General features: G+C 43.3%; 1 long non-coding RNA gene across 1 annotated transcript; it reads right to left on the reverse strand.

Annotated features, from left to right (window-relative positions):
- Positions 1–9,550: 9,550 nt before the first annotated feature.
- On the reverse strand, positions 9,551–11,142 carry LOC147197644 (uncharacterized). The gene is made up of 2 exons (XR_015102563.1): positions 10,823–11,142; positions 9,551–10,332 (listed from the first exon to the last, which is right to left on the reverse strand). It is a non-coding gene; the product is annotated as an uncharacterized LOC147197644 (long non-coding RNA).
- Between the last annotated feature and the right edge of the window lie 3,025 nt (positions 11,143–14,167).

Genomic DNA, 14,167 nt, shown 5'->3' on the forward strand with positions numbered 1-14,167 from the left:
TGATGTAAATTTCTTCCTCGATTGACATTTTAAACGAAGGTTCTATAAATGGAACATGACATTTGTGAGGTTACATTTTACCCAAATAACGTGCATTTGTTAAGGCTTTGGTTTTGTATGCGTGTACATTTTGACGTTATTTTTGTTTTGATGCCACTTGAGAAAATAAAAGTAATAGTAACCGATCATAAGTGGCCTTTATAGTGTTAAGATGGTGTTTTTAAATGTGGTTCCAAACTCCTTTCTGAGACGTGGCAAAACATCAGCAGACGTTTACTGCAGATCCCACCTTGGGAAGATTCACATTAAAAAGCAAGCAATGCGGAACAAAACACACACAGCCCAAGTTGCTCATAACATCCATCCATCCGTGATCCCAGTTGCTTATCCTTGTCATTGATTTGTACACTTTTGAGTCACCCTGCAGGTGATGCCCTCCATAAGCAAATAGGTCATGTTGTGTGTCTGTGTGTGTGTGTGTGTGTGTGTGTGTGTGTGTGTGTGTGTGTGTGTGTGTGTGTGTGTGTGTGTGTGTGATGAATGCTTAACGTATTTCATTTGATCCCGGATGTAATGATATGATTTCAGACTGTACTGACATCATTATGGAAAAGATATTGCAGTGCTGTTTGACTTTGTTGACACCAAAAAAAAAAAAAAACCCCGAAAGATGTGAATTCATTCAATCAGGGCAGAGTCAGCGACTCAAGAAGCGTCTGTGTTTAGTCTCGGAGGCCGAGCAACAGAAGAGGTAGCGCGCAAGGCCACCCAGCCTAGTTGACTTCGGTGACTTGGCCATTAAGAAAATATGGCTGCCGTGACCTCTGGAAAACCTTGCACAACCACCCAAAACATCAGAGAACCGTGACCCTCCAGCGCTTGCATGTCAGAGTGGGAGTGGAGGTGAGTGGGGAAAGAGAAGATGAGGGAACGAAACAGAGAAGGCTAAAAGTTAAGGGGCAGTCAAAGGCGGGTGGGGGGGCGCACAGAGTGCATTTTTACGAGCCCGCGCCTCTCCAGTTTCTGGGTCATCTGGCCGCACGGGCATAAATTTTGGGCCCCTACTTTGCTCAGCTTTCCGCGTTTCCCTCACATGCGCTCTTATCCGGCTTGTTTGCAAAACTTTTCCTCCAGAGTTCCCTTCGCTCGCCACCATGTGAGCCATTACTCTTTCGTTATTTCTCCCCTCTTTCTACATTTTGGAGTGCTGACCTTTTCCTCCACCATCTTTCCTTGTCCCGCCCCCCCCCCTTCTCCATCTCTTTTTGTTTATGGTAAGACGGCACTACTTCTCTCCCTTCTGTTATTTTCTTCATCTCCCTCCCCACATCCCCTGCCCTGCCGCTTATAGATGGAGATTAACTGGGGAGCGCGGCACCATCCGTCCTCATGACTGTTTGTTGTTAAGGAGATGGATGAAGGCTCCTTCTGCCAGCCCCACGCAGCCGCAATTACACCAGCCGCCATGATGGATGGCGGTGAGGGAAAGGGCGGAGGGAAAGAAGGAGATGGAGAGAGAGAGAGAGAGGGGCATCTATCACGCCCCTTAATCTACCTGTCAGTGCACAGGCATGGATGGAGGAGGTCGGCTTTACCCCGACCGCTGCTCTGAGGTGTATTTCTTTCCCCGACTCGGTTTGTTCCGACTCATTTTGGAAGTCTTGCGGCTAAAAGGACTCAACTTATTAAATGTCCCGATGTGTTCACTTGATTACTTTTACTCTATGTGTGAGGGGCAGTCTGCAACACGAATCAATAGTTTGATGTGCAGTTTGGTACTACGGATTATTGTGGTCGTGGTTTACGGTGGTGCAGAACTGGATTGTATTATAATGAGAGGTCTTTCGAATATTTCAATCGCATTCACATTTACTTGCGCCGGCGACACGTGGCCTGCATGGAAATCAGGCATGTAAACCACCGTAGCATCTGTGAGGCAATGATAAATATGATCGGGGGGGGGGGGGGGGGTTCATCTTTGGAGACCCCACAAGATAAGGAAAATGGATGGATGTCTTATTTTTACACACAACAGAGGACTCATTACTGCTGAAGCTAATAAGGTATGAGCTAAATGTGTTGAATTTACTCCATTTTATTTCATCAAGTGGTTGCATTAAATAAGATCTTCTGGATCCAGATACATTTTAGAAGTAGACTCCTGCTCATCTTCAAAAAAAAGAAATTGAATCAATTCAATACACCATTTTTTTCAGTGTATGGTGGTGGAGCATTGCAGGTCAACACGGCTGCAAAGTGTAACCTCGACAATGAAGTACTGTTCAATCAATATGTCGCTGGTAGTATCAATCATAAATTAGCTTCTTTTTTTTTTAACAGCTACTCTCTTCACTTAAACAGATGGTTTCTCAACCCTTTTTGTCCATTTTAATCACCCACACGTTTGCACCTGTCCAGTTGTTGGAGCCATCAAAGAAACCGCCGACGATGACCTACGATGGGAAAAAAAAAAATCTGCATCCAAATTATTGCCACAATGCTACAGAAACATTATGAAAAGCAATCTGGGGTCCCCGACCGCCCCTCCGCCCCTCCTGCTCCCCCCTCGCATCCTCATCTTCCTCCCTCCTACCGTCTCATCTGTCCTGAGGAGTGAGAGATGGGACGGAGGGATTAATACTCTTCCGCCCAGCCAACCCTGGGAATGATGGATGGACAGATCCAGAAAGGGAATGGAGGAGGACAGGAAGATTAAAGGAGAGAAGTCTGAAGCTTCATCAATCCAAAGTCGGAGACCTGGCCCACATCACCCGCTAATAAGATCTGCTAGGAATCCATGATGTTGGAGAGAGGCAGACAAAGGGGAAGAGAGCGAGATGGGGAGCAGTATAATAGCATTAGATATAATCGAATCATGGCAATAAGATGTGAATGGATAGCGGTGATTATGTAGAAGAGAGACGCTTGGCGCCTTGATGAAGCTTTGAGGTGTGAGGAGAGACCTCATCGTTAGGCATCGGGGCCCGGCCTTTCGCCTCGGTGAGCACCTTCTCCCTCCTTTTATTTCAGATTTCCTCGTTCCAAGTGAAGCCCAGTCAAGCGGGCGGGTAAGGCAGACATTGGCGCTGGAGACAACGTGTGTTTAGCTTGCTACAGTAAGTGGCTGTGCGGCTGTGCACTTGTTGGCAGATGCGCATACATTTGCATGCCTGCATTTGTTGGTGCGCGTGGCTTATATTATGGCGGGGGGGGGGGGGGGGTCAATGTGATGTTAAGCATCCACTGTAAAGGGGGATAAAGTGCAGTTGGGCAGCCGTGACCTGACTCGGATGACATCAAGTGGTCGGTCACCGCCCTCCTCTCATCCAGGGCCCCGCAAGCTTCCCCCACTTCTAACCTCCGAGTCCACCAGGGCACATTTTTCATGGCCCAGCTGTCAGTGGGCCGTGATTGGTCGGCTCGGTAGACAGATAGCCGATAGGCTCTGATTAATAGTTGGGGCCCAAGAACTTCCTCATTGATCAACGGGACAGGCTGGAGGAGGAGGAGGGCTATGGGAGGAGAGAGAAAAAGCATGCCTGTCGCTCTGCAAGTGCTGGCTGATAACCCCGATAGCGTGTGTGCGTGTCTGTGTGTGTGTGTACTTTACAAGTATAGATTAAGGAAGCAAGAAACAGGATAAAATGTAAGCAGCACAGAGGGAAAGAGTTGCCGATGTATTCACTTTACTTTTCATCTCTCCTCCACTGGCATCAGGTGCAGTATGAACATGGAGAGGATCTTAACAAACTAATCGCACACATACATTCATGTATGCAACCGTATATGTTTTCTTGGCATCCGGTTTTAATAAGCAATGTTGCATGACTGGGATAATATGTTTTACTGTATCCCGTGTGTGTGTGTGTGTGAGAGAGAGAGAGAGAGAGAGATGGAGAGAGAGAGAGAGAGAAAGAGAGAGAGAGAGCACGTCCCTCCTGCTGCTCTGTCCAGCCTCCGGTTGATTGATGATCTCCTATCCCACGGGGTCAGCGGGGTCATGACCTCCCACTTTTGACCCCCTGCTGAGAGGGTCTCTCTCTCTCACACGCGCGCACCCCCCCCCCCCACACACACACACACACGCACACACACACAGAAACAGATGGCCTTCGGGCAACTGGCACTCCAGTCACCTTTCCCCAAAAAAATCATGCCATCCCTCCCACATGAATGCCATGTAAACATACAGTACAGTCATTGTAAACATAAAATACAATAAAAAATCTTTGTTGAAGCATATCACAAGACTGACTTTGACACCTACATATGCACATAAGGGAATCAAACGTTTTGTACAAACACGGCTTTCTCCTGAGTTTGTAATTTTGGAACACACACTATGCAAACGCTTTCCACTCGATTTCCACATGATCAACAGACTCCTAGCAAAACTCTACACATTTATGGCTATTATTTATACTATTCGGCACACCGTTCGGTCACCCTGTCGGGCGGGGGGCTGGTTTAGATGATTAGTTCACTAGTACTCGAAATAAGACATAGGTAAGCTGTTGCCGTGGCGTGCAATGGAGGGAGCAGGAAGAGTGAGAGTTAGAGGAAGGCGTGGAAGAAGACGTGGGGGGTGAAAAGGGAGAGGACAAGAAGGTAAAGGAGGATGGCGAGTAAGAAACAGAATTACCATTGACATCAGAGCTACAGTAATCATCCACAAATGTACGTTGATTGTTTTTATTCCTTCTCTCTAGCTTTCAGCGACATCAGTGGGATTGATGGGGGCGCGTGTTTGTTGTTGTGACATGGAGAAAAAAAAATAATTTGGTATTTGTTTTGATGTAAATAAAGACAAGAGCTTGTCAAGTTTACATAAGTATGACAAAGGTGTGACTTCAAGCCAGATGTGCTTTTCATCCTTCCCGTCAGTGTGTTTGTGGTTTGATGCAAAAATGATATTTTTACGAAGGTTTGAAGAGTTAAGGAAGACATAGTTGTTTTGGCACGAGAATGAAAATGGTTTGGGATTTTGGTGAAAGGTTTTCTTATTTGTGTGGAGAGTTTTGCAAAAATAGTCAAGAGTTACAAAAAATATGCTTGGGCGCTCAGGGAAAAAAATGCAAACAAAGTCAATAATGGAATCGTTTTTTTTTTTTTTTTTAATTAAATAGTCCGATTTCCAATTCACCAAACTGCCATTGAAACGGTAACAAAGCTCATTACGAAGCAGGATAGCCAACGGATTTTTTTTTTCTCAGCCAGTCAGCAAAGAAACCTCATGATATGATCGAGTGTTAAAAAAACAGTCTTTCCATGGAAATATTTCCTGAGATTAAAATTTAAGGCTAGATGTGAATGTTGTTTGACCTCAATAATCAACCCCCCCACCCCCGCCCGCCCCCACTCCCCTCCACGCAATTCTCTGACCAAAGCCACGGTCCTCATTAATGTGCATGGGTGATTTTCAAGTGCATCATTCTGATGATTCAGAACCGGGCCAAGCCAATATGTGGCGCACTGAGGCGATATTATATTGGGTGTCCACAAGTTGTGTCATCTACCCTAAAGCATACAGTATCATGTCATTGTTGTGATATGCATATTGGTACTATAGATTAGGCCAATGTAAACAGCAACCGAGAAGGTTTAATAATCACAAATGTTCTATCGTGAAGACGCTTTCATGCAATAAAGTGACAGTATTTACTTATTCGCATCTTATGTTGAGACTAATAACGCTCAGAAGTATGTTGTCAATTCAGCAGTACACAGTCCTAAAAAACTGGGGCCGAGGAGGCTATTTGCAGAGGTAGGAGTAAGTCACAATGTGCGAACTGCATGTAAGGCAAACAAGTGTGACAGGTAGAGAGACCAGCTATACCCTCCTCAAATTTCAAGCATGTTGAGTCAAGTCTTTACTTGGTTTAAGCAAGGTGTCAGTCAAGTCATACAAAATGATGAATTACAATAAACACTGAAGTAATGATCTTTTCTGTTTTTAGAATTCTCAAACAAAAGGTGTATTTACAACAAAAAAGCTTTGCCTCATATATGTATATATATATCCATCCATCCATTTTCCGAACCGCTTGATCCTCACTAGGGTCGCGGGGGGTGCTGGAGCCTATCCCAGCTGTCTTCGGGCAGTGGGCAGGGGACACCCTGAATCGGTTGCCAGCCAATCGCAGGGCACACAGAGACGAACAACCATCCACGCTCACATTCACACCTTGGGACAATTTTAGAGTGTTCAATCAGCCTGCCATGCATGTCTTTGGAATGTGGGAGGAAACCGGAGCACCCGGAGAAAACCCACGCAGGCCCGGGGAGAATATGCAAACTCCACACAGGGAGGCCGGAGCTGGAATTGAACCCGGTACCTCTGCACTGTGAAGTCGACGTGCTAACCACTGGACTACCGGGCCGCCCTATATATATGTATATATGTATATATATGTGTGTGTGTGTGTGTGTGTATATATATATATATATATATATATATATATAGGGCCCAAACTGAAGGGGGGGACGGACACCACCCGAGGGGTGAAACAAAGATTTTTTTCGTTTTTTATATATATATATATATATGTTGAAAACTGCAAACTCCCCCTTTAAGGTTTTAAGGTTTACGAGTGTTCCTTTAGTTTCAGATTACAGTAATCCCTCGTTTATCGCACTCAATGGGAACCAAAACCACCCGCGATAAACGAAAATCCGCGAAGTAGCGACGAATAAACATATTCAGGTAAAATAAATAAATATATATATAATTTAAGTCCGCAAACGGTCCGCGAGAAGCTGCAAAACAACAGCGAGTCACATAGAGCAACATATACAGTACTGTACTCCATGCATATGCATTTTTTTTTTATGTTTGAAAAAATCCACGATGCACTGACGCCGCGATAAACAAACCGCGAAATAGTGAGGGATCACTGTAATTTAAGAAACATTATTCAGTGTGCGTCAACCTGTATTCATGCCACTTCTGCACTACCATGAGTACAATATATTGATTGCATGCTACAGCCTACAAGTGCTTAAATTAACGAGCTTTAACATTGCTCGTAGAATATTAAGTGAAGCGATACTGTCTTCCTTTGGGATCATTCTATTACACTCTGCAAATACGGTGACTAGAGCAATGCTGTGATCCAGATTTGAGGTAAATGAATGCAAACACATAAATGAATCCTCTCCTCTACTTCAATAATGTGATGGCGATAATGTGTGTGGTCCACCAATCCCGTCAATTGTATTTTTGTTTTATTCAACCAACAAAATAAGAGATATTTGATAAGAAATATTGATTTAATACGCTGTTTAGATTGAGTATTTAAAAATGAAGGGAACCTTTCCAAGAAGGGAATCAAGGTAAATTGTGGGCCCCATCTTATCCGGACAAAACGTCGTTATTGTTTTATAGCTGAACAGTGACATCTCTTGGTTAAAGATGAAAAGTGTCCATATACAGTAACAGAGTGCGACTTACTTCCATCTCTCGAAGTAGCGCCAACTGCAGGGAGAAGCGATAATATACAGTATTATACAGTAATATAAAGGTTATATATATATATATATATATATATACATACACACACACACACACACACACACACACACACACACACACACACACACACACACACATACACACACACACATATATTAGAGAGGGCTGGCCTGAAGGGCAGCACAGAGGCACTCATCCTGGCTGCTCAGGAGCAGGCCCTGAGCACCAGAGCCATTGAGGCCCAGATATACCACACCAGACAAGACCCAAGGTGTAGGTTGTGCAAAGAGGCACCTGAAACGATCCAATCCAACACATAACTGCAGGGTGTAAGATGCTGGCAGGGAAAACCTACATGGAACGCCATAACCAGGTGGCTGGCATAGTCTACCGAAACATCTGTGCGGAGTATGGACTGGAAACCCCAAGGTCAAAATGGGAAACACCTCCGAAGGTGGTGGAGAATGACAGAGCGAAGATCCTGTGGGACTTCCAGATCCAGACTGACAAGATGGTAATGGCGAACCAACCAGATATCGTGATCATAGATAAAGGGCAGAGGAAAGCCGTTGTAGTGGATGTAGCGGTCCCAAGTGATGGAAACATCAGTAAGAAGGAAGACGAGAAACTCAAGAAATACCAAGGGCTCAGAGAGGAGCTGGAGAGAGCCTGGAAGGTAAAGGTGACAGTACTGCCTGTGGTGGTCGGAGCACTCGGGGCAGTGACCGCCAAACTAGATGAGTGGTTGCGCCAGATCCCGGGAATATGGCAAGCCATTTGAGCATTTATTCCAAATCCCTGATATCAAACATAAGTGTGTTACACTAGTTCGATCTCTTTCAGCACTAGTTCGACACTCGGCCACACTAGTGACACCGAATGTCGAACTAGTTGCACAGAAATCCTCACTAGCCACTCATTTTTGGCAACTAGTGCCACTTTTGTCCAACTATCCATCCATCCATTTTCCGAACCGCTTGATCCTCACTAGGGTCGCGGGGGGTGCTGGAGCCTATCCCAGCCGTCTACGGGCAGTAGGCGGGGGACACCCTGAATCAGTTGCCAGCCAATCGCAGGGTACACAGAGACGAACAACCATCCACGCCCACACTCACACCTAGGGACAATTTAGAGCATCCAATCAGCCTGCCATGCATGTTTTTGGAATGTGGGAGGAAACCGGAGCACCCGGAGAAAACCCACGCAGGCCCGGGGAGAACATGCAAACTCCACACAGGGAGGCCGGAGCTGGAATCGAACCCGGTACCTCTGCACTGTGAAGCCGACGTGCTAACCACTGGACTACCGGGCCGCCCTTTTGTCCAACTAGTGCTGACAAAATTCTAACTAGTGACACCTGGAAGCACACAAGCAGAGGGAACTTCCCAGCTAGTCAGCTTTTTTATGCCCTAGTGGCCCACTAGACCAAACTAGTGAGGTTCAAAGTCTTACTAGTTTACTAGTAAGGTTTAAAAAGTGTTAACATGTTAACTAGTAAAACTTGGATTGTTCTAACATGTTAACTAGTGGCCTATGATTTCCTGCACTAGTTAACTAGTGGGAGCTGAAATATCCATTAGTTAACTAGTGGAGGATAAAACGTTGATGGTGCACTAGTTTAAGACCGTTAAAGCCTTGATATCCAACTAGTGAGTCCAAAAATGTTACTTGCTCACCAGTGATGCCCCAAATATCCACTAGTTCCACTAGTGCGACATTTTGACTTCACTAGTTCGACTAGTGAAGTCAAAATGTCGCACTAGTGGATGTCACCCTACTCACTAGTCAACTAGTTAAATGGTCGTTTGATTTAACTAGTTAACTAGTGATGGCAAAATGTTCACTTGTACAACATGTGAAACACTAATGGCTCACTGGTCACGCTAGTTACGCTAAATGCTAATCAGGAGGCAGGACAGTGCCAGAAGTGAACACCTCCTATTGGCTCCACGATAAGAGCACCACCCAGCAAAAAATTAACCCTTTAAAACCTGATTCTGAGCTTTCACAATTATTTACCGCCATTTGCGTAATATCTGCAGTATACAGAAGGAATCAAGCAATTTTTACCAGTCAATGTATCTGTAGGTGATGTTTATTTATTATGTACACGGAGATAAAGAGTAATGGTACAGCTCTACAGTATCTTTCCACTTTTATATATGTATGCTATACTAAATAAAATTAATACGGCACCATATAATGCAACAGTTCTGCAACATATTCTCCCTAAATAATGATGTGAATTTTCAGTTGTTGCTAAATCAGTTAGGATGCTATAATTTGTGGTGTAGATGCGAATTTAGGAGAGCAGGACATCGCATTGCAATTGGAGCAGCAGCTTGGTTGATGATGTCCCCAAACCGGCTCATCTATTATATTTGTCGTGCAATACAACGAAAATGAGCACAATTGAAAAACATAGGCTTCTTATATTTTAAAATAAAATAATCACATGTTTACCGTTCTGGGGTTTCTACAATCATGAATGAAGGCATTATTTACAGCATCTTGACAGCAGTGTGATCGAGCAGATTAGATGGAGTAGAATTTGATTGGGGCTTCACTGATTTATTTCATACAATTCATATCCAAAACACAGTTGAAAAATATTTGATTGTTAAAATATTTAAATACAAGAACTATATCAAGAAATTAACAAAACATACACAGTTTTTTTTAAATGAGGAGAAAAGTCTAAAAACATATCACAGATGACAAACGTTGTGCCTCTCCTCCTCCTGTTCTTCAATGAAGCTGATCACCCTCCAGCTCCCGTTAGAAACATCGTGCTGCTGAAGGTGTGCCGGCAGAATGGTTGTGATGCAGGAGGTGCTGTGGACTCTCCCAGAAACGAGGACCTAGTTTAGTTTAGTTGTAGATCCAGTAAAACGTAGTGCAAATGTTACATTATTTATAATGCACAGTTACAGTCTTGTGAATATTAAAAAATGTACTTCATGTAATGCAGGCAGCGAATAATTCAAACGAACTAAGGCAGCAAACAGTAAGAGCAAAATCATGTTCCAAACATTAACTTTAACTCTTTTTTAAATGTCAATTAGCTTGTGAGTAATAAGACAAAATGTGACTGTCAGACAGAGAACTGTCAGAGCAAACGGCAGATTTGAGAAAGTCCTGCCGAAATAAATCTGCACCCGTCTGCGACTGTCAGCGTTGAACTGCCGCCATTGCTGTCAAAGTCAGACACATCTCCGAAATCGTTGGAGCAAATTTTTAAGCAGGCTTCATCTTGATAAATTGACCACATATTTGACATTTACACCATAACTTTACCGCCTAAAATAATCGTAAAACAACATTTTGTGTAACAACAAGAGTAATATTTACCCGAAAAGCTTTCAATGCGTCTGAAAGTTTTCTCCTCCGTTCTTGGCTCGAAATGCATCATGATTGGCTGGCTGCCGAAGTCCACGTGTCTGTCGGACGTGCTCTCATTGGTCTACAAAAGCCCTTTGAGTATTTATTCCATATTGCCCACTAGTTCACTAGTAAGATCATTTTGACGCCTACTAGTGAACATGTAAGCCACAAAACGCCCACTAGTTCACTAGTAAGATCATTTTGACGCTTACTAGTGAACATGTAAGGCCATAAATGTGCCCACTAGTTCACTAGTAAGATCATTTTGACGCTTACTAGTGAACATGTAAGCCACAAAACGCCCACTAGTTCACTAGTAAGATCATTTTGAAGCTTACTAGTTGACATGTAAGCCGCAAAACGCCCACTAGTTCACTAGTAAGATCATTTTGATGCTTACTAGTTGACATGTATGCCCCAAAACGCCCACTAGTTCACTAGTAAGATCATTGTGAGGCTTACTAGTTGACATGTAAGCCACAAAACGCCCACTAGTTCACTAGTAAGATCATTTTGAGGCTTACTAGTTGACATGTAAGCCACAAAACGCCCACTAGTTCACTAGAGACGCTCGTGTTTATTCAACTAGTTAACTAGTGGGAGGCATTTTGTCTCACTAGTCAGACCAAGAAATGAACTTGTGCAAGGTTTGACTGAACATTTTTGACATTTTTCCTACATGTTGGGCTTTTCTTTTCACTTGTTGGTGTTAATCAGCACTTGTGAGCGAATGTGCACAACGAGTGCAACAAATATCTAACATGTAGGGATTTTTGTTGCACTAGCTCATGTTTTTTGCATACTAGCTGGCATGCACATCGCACTAGCTAAATAAAATTGCTTACTAGTTGACATGTGTGCACAACTAGTGAACTTGTAAAGTTTTGTAACTGCCAAACATGTAAACTAGCCAAATGTGATTATTTCACTAGTAAACTAGATGTGTGCACATGTCACCTAGTGCCCAGTTTTGTCAAACATGTTCAGTCAAAGTCTATACATGTTCAGCATTGAGCCTGACAAGTGAGACAAAATACGTTCCACTAGTTAACTAGTGATATGAAAATCTGTGTCACTAGCTCACTAGTATGTCACACTGAACCCAACTAGTTTACTAGTGAGGAAACATGTGTATCACTAGTTAACAAGTACAGTGAAAATTAGCCCAACGAGTGTAACTAGTGGATATCTCTACATTGACTTGTGAACATGTTCACATTTTGAAACCGTCTAGTTAACATGTAAGGTCAAATCGATTGCACCTAGTTTACTAGTTTGGATTTCTGGATTCACTCGTCGACATGTAACCAATAATGGGCATCCTCCAGTGAACTAGCTGCAAATCCTCAGGACAACTTGTAAACTAGTGTAAAACATGCAAATGAAGTGGGTGTGATTATGACAAAATCTGAATCCCGATTGGTGTATTTTAACTGCAGATCCAATTGGAATCCTGCAGCCACATTTCTGCCCCACCTCCTCATTATATTTTGTGCAACTAGCTTACTAGTGAGCAGGTTGGCATCCACTAGTTCTACTAGTGAACATTTTAGACCTCACTAGTTGAACTAGTCCGACATTAAATGTTACACTAGTGCAACTAGTAAATATTTGGGGCATCACCAGTGAACAAGTAACATTTTTGACACTCACTAGTTAGATATCAAGGCGTCAAGGGGCTTTAACTAGTAAACTAGCTACTGTTTTATCCGCCACTAGTAAACTAGTGAGTATTTCAGCTCGCACTTGTTTACTCGCGCAGGAAATCACGGGTCACAAATTCACATGTTAGAATAATCCATGATTGACAAGTTGACATGTTGCTGAAAATGAATGACTAGTTGGAGTTTGTATGCAACTAGTTCGACATTCGGTGTCACTAGTGTGGCCGAGTGTCGAACTAGTGCTGAAAGAGATCGAACTAGTGTAACACACTTATGTTTGATATCAGGGATTTGGAATAAATGCTCAAATGGCTTGCCATACGGGAACAACATCGGACATCTCAGTCCAAAAATGTGCAGTGCTGGGAACAGCAAGGATACTGCGCAGAAGCCTCAAGCTTCCTGGCCTCTGGGCTGAATGGAGGACGGACACCACCTGAGGGGTGAGACATGGATTTTTTTACTTATATATATATATATATATGTGTGTGTGTGTGTTCTTGAAGTCTCGGCATATGTATACAATAGTAGCATGACTAAGACTCTTGAGTTATATTCAACGCTTCAAACGCTATCTTGTAATTTCGAAAATTGCAATTTGCTGATAAGTTGGAGAGTCGTTGGGTACTTTTCTCCAAAAAGCCCTTGGATCATTTCTGGCCCGTTTGCATGGTGTCCCTCGCCACGAGTTCAGTACACTGACGTTCTCCCATTATCACCAAATATGTATGATGTTAATTAGTGAGAATAAGAATTGTTATCTTCCAAGTTGTGACTCAATGTTTGAACGTTGAATAGAATCAAAAAACCGTTTAATCGACTGGAATTGAATCGAGCCTTTTTAGTCCCACATCTAATGCATGATGTACAATATTGTTTACATTGCAGCATGTGTCCACTGTACTGTATAAATGTATTAGCTAAGGGGTGGTAGAGTATAAACGACAAGGAGAACGAGAAGGGGAAGAGAGACGTCTTCTGTTGTATGTGAGCAAAATGATTCAGTCAGGATTACAGTTAACCTTCGAGAAATAGAACACCAACTCCAATTTATTTTTTTCGCAAAGAACAAATGCTTGTGGAAATGCCTGCACAATTATGCTGAACAAAAATTTGGAAATTATGAATGACTAAATAAATAGCAATCGCAATTTGAGAGCGACACGAGACCAAGCGATTAAGTCCCACAAGCGTGTGCCCCAGGAGACATGGTCAGGAATCATGTGGTGACGCATGCACATGAATTACACTGGTCAGCAAATCTGAACAGTAACTACGTTTTTTAATGAGATGTAAGTAAACATTTTCCTTTTTTGCAATTATTCCAAATCTGCCCTAAATTTCTCTCTAGCACGCTGGGTTTTCATCATCATAAATATGTAATATAAAGGCTAACACGGGTTAGCACGTCCGCCTCACAGTGCAGAAGTGCAAACTTCGATCCTCGCTCCAGCTTTCCTGTGTGGAGTTTGCATGTTCACCTCGTGCCCGAGTGGGTTTTCTCCGGGTACTCCGGTTTCCTCCCACATTCCAAAAACATGTATGGAGGTTGATTGGGCACTCCAAATTGTCCCTATTTGTGACTGTGAGCGTGTCTACTTGTTTGTATATGTGTGCCCTGCGATTGGCTGGCAACCGGCTCAGGCTG

The sequence above is a fragment of the Hippocampus guttulatus genome, chromosome 12 (assembly GCF_054856545.1).
Source record: "Hippocampus guttulatus isolate MCC_2025c chromosome 12, RoL_Hgut_1.0, whole genome shotgun sequence".
Classification (NCBI taxonomy): domain Eukaryota; kingdom Metazoa; phylum Chordata; class Actinopteri; order Syngnathiformes; family Syngnathidae; genus Hippocampus; species Hippocampus guttulatus.